Raw genomic sequence first — 2,838 nt, 5'->3', positions numbered from 1 at the left:
TAAAATTAAAATGCACTGTATCCTATGGTCCATTGATTTCTTTTTTATATGTATATATTTAAAGAACAGTTTTATTAGAAAAAGGGACAGAAGAGTAAAAGACACTTGCACAGACACAAGTGGCAGGAAGAGCTGCCCTGAAAGGGACAGGTTTGCTAAGAGAGGCCTGCATGGTTGCAGGCAGAGGCCTTGAGGAAAGCTGCCTCTGCTGAGGGAGGCCAGCGTGGAGAAGCCCCTGCCTGGTACAGGTGACGGGCAGGCAGGAAGGCTGCTGCCCAGCCAGAGGGACAGATTTCTAATCAAGGCAGAGAGGATCGGCCCAGCTCAGCCCCACTCGAATCTTCTTTCTTTCCTTGCTGCTCCATGACCTTTGCAAATCCGCCTTTCCTGCTTAGTCTAGTTCGGTCAGTTAGGTCAATTGAGGCAACTTGGGATAAGTACTTAATGAGCTTAGTCCAAGAGTTCTGTGGTGGAAAGAAGTTTGTGTATAGAAAGTATTCATTGTACAGGGACAGAGACAGGTAAAATGAAGAGTAGGGAGTAAATTCCAGCAAAGTTTTGTCAGAGATATTTTATTAAGAAATCCCAGATGGGGACAGGTCTAGATAAAGCCTGGAAATCTGAATTCAGAGGGAGAATGGTGGAAAGGAGCTAGAAAGTGAAAGAGGATTAAACTGATATTATCCTATTATGCTAATTAGCATTTAGAATTGAAATACAATTTAGAATTGAAATACAATCCCATATTTCTATTGCTTTTTTTTTTTGTAAAAAGTTTTATTTAAAAAAAAATCAAGTCCATTTAATCTTCTATCCCATGAGCATCCATCCATACAGCTCTCTGCAACAAAGAAGTCATGTTTTAACCACATTTCCATTATTTCAATACGGTTAATTTTGAATACAGAATATCAGATCTTTTATTTGTCATCATATTATGAATGAGAGAGTTCAAGTTGGGGTGAGATCATCATGTATTCTATTGCTTTTTGATGTAACCAAAATTTTACTCTACCTCTACCAACAACACCAATTAAGCCCCTTCAGGATATAGTTACTTCCATACTGTAATTTTTGGTGAAGGAGGGATGAGGGATAAGCTGGGGAAGAGAAAAAGAAGTAATTCACACAGATAAGTGACAGAGATGGAAGGTGATGCTTTCTTCTATAAATTCATAAGAAATATCAGATTGTCATTTTACTATTAAAATATTAGTCAAAATGCAATACATCTTTCTAAATTTGATTAAAGTATCTAAAAACTAGCATTAAAAAGATGTTTCTAATAAAATAAGGATGGTGTTAAATAGCCAACCTCACACTTAACCAAAAATAACAGATAATATCACTAATTGGCAACAAATAGCACTTTCATTAAAGCCCAGAGCAAAACAATCCAAGGGATTTATCTCATTTAATCCTCTCAACAATCCTAAAGCTTGGGCTTCTTAATAATCCCTCTATACTAATTACAAAGCAGAGAAGTTGGATAATTTGTCCACAGTCACATAACTAAAAGAGACAAATCCTGAGATTTGAGCCTGAGGAAGGTGGCTCTAACAGAAAGTGAGTGTGCCCAGAGACTAAGTGTGTGGGAGGGAGTGGGGCAGGGACAGGAGAGAGGGCAATTGAGAGGATTAATCAAATTGGCCTATTAAGTGTTTGCTGCGTTTAAGATTAGAGTGATGTAATTGAGCTGATGGATAGTTCATAAGTTTTTTTTTTTAATTTTATTTCTTTTGATTGATAGTTTAATAGAATCATTCAGGTGCCTGGGTGAGAAGTGAACTGTGGGAACGCTTGAATGGAACAGGAAGTGTAGGGCACTGTTGCACCAGTTTGGATCCATTAGGTTTATAGCCAAGAAGATGCTAAGGAGTAAGAAGTGTGAAATAATTGTGGAGGACAAATACCAATTGTTAAAAGGATGAGCATGTGACCCAGTCCACATCCAGTTCTTCCCTGGTCACAGAGATTCAATTAGAAAGGAGAATGGGGTCAAATCAACCACTGACCACTAGCATGTTCCCCCTTAATGTTTGATAAGGAAAGGAAAAAAAAAAGAAAAACTCATGTCCTTTAAGGAAAGTGAAGGGACACTTGGAACTTAAATCTCTTGGAGGAAGAGCTAGTAAACCCCTTGAAGCAAATAATCCTAGAGAGAATCCAAAATATGCAAATAAGACAAACTGTTACCTCTAGTCCTAGGAAACTCTAGCTGTCCTCTCTTCAGCACTCCGAGGCTTGAGGGTGTGGAAGTCCAGATCCCTTTCCTATTTGTCAAGCTACAGCTGTCAACCAATTGGTAAGTTGTGATATCAATATGTGTGACCAACATCTTTTTCTAATGAAATATTATAAAAGAGAAAATTATAGTGTATTGCTCGTCATCAGTATTATTTCAGAAGGCTTGTTTTTCAATCTAACAAGAACCTGTTAAGGTGAAGGGGGTAGACCCTCACCTAGACCCAATGTTAGAAAAGTAAAAGAACTCTGAAATAAAACCTTTGGAATCAAAAGAATATAAGGAAAAAATACCCAAGCTGGGTTATTCCCCCACCTCCAATGAAGTAAGAAAGAGATGGCAGTTGACAATTCTGGGTGTAGGGTAAAGAAAATGTCAGGCTTTTCTGCTCTTCCGCCATCAGGATAGATGATGGATCCTTGTCCTGAATGCATGCCTGATGGCGGGCACCTGGAGTAGGGTGTGGGCATAGGTAGATGGGATTCAGCAGAGCTAAGACTGTGCTTTTTAAGGGCGGCGTCACAGGGACACCAGCAGCAGCAGTAGAAGCCGAAGCCCAAGCCGAAAGATAAGCGGAGAAGCAGCAGAACGAA

The 2,838-nt window shown here is 39.3% G+C and overlaps 1 non-coding gene across 1 annotated transcript; it reads right to left on the bottom strand.

Moving 5' to 3' along the window:
• Positions 1–904: 904 nt before the first annotated feature.
• On the bottom strand, positions 905–982 carry LOC119253617 (small nucleolar RNA SNORD81). The gene has a single exon (XR_005127148.1). It is a non-coding gene; the product is annotated as a small nucleolar RNA SNORD81 (small nucleolar RNA).
• Positions 983–2,838: the final 1,856 nt, after the last annotated feature.

Source organism: Talpa occidentalis, unplaced genomic scaffold (genome assembly GCF_014898055.3).
Source record: "Talpa occidentalis isolate TD23 unplaced genomic scaffold, MPIMG_talOcc4v2.1 talOcc4.2, whole genome shotgun sequence".
Classification (NCBI taxonomy): domain Eukaryota; kingdom Metazoa; phylum Chordata; class Mammalia; order Eulipotyphla; family Talpidae; genus Talpa; species Talpa occidentalis.
This window is presented reverse-complemented; position numbering and strand designations above follow the sequence as displayed.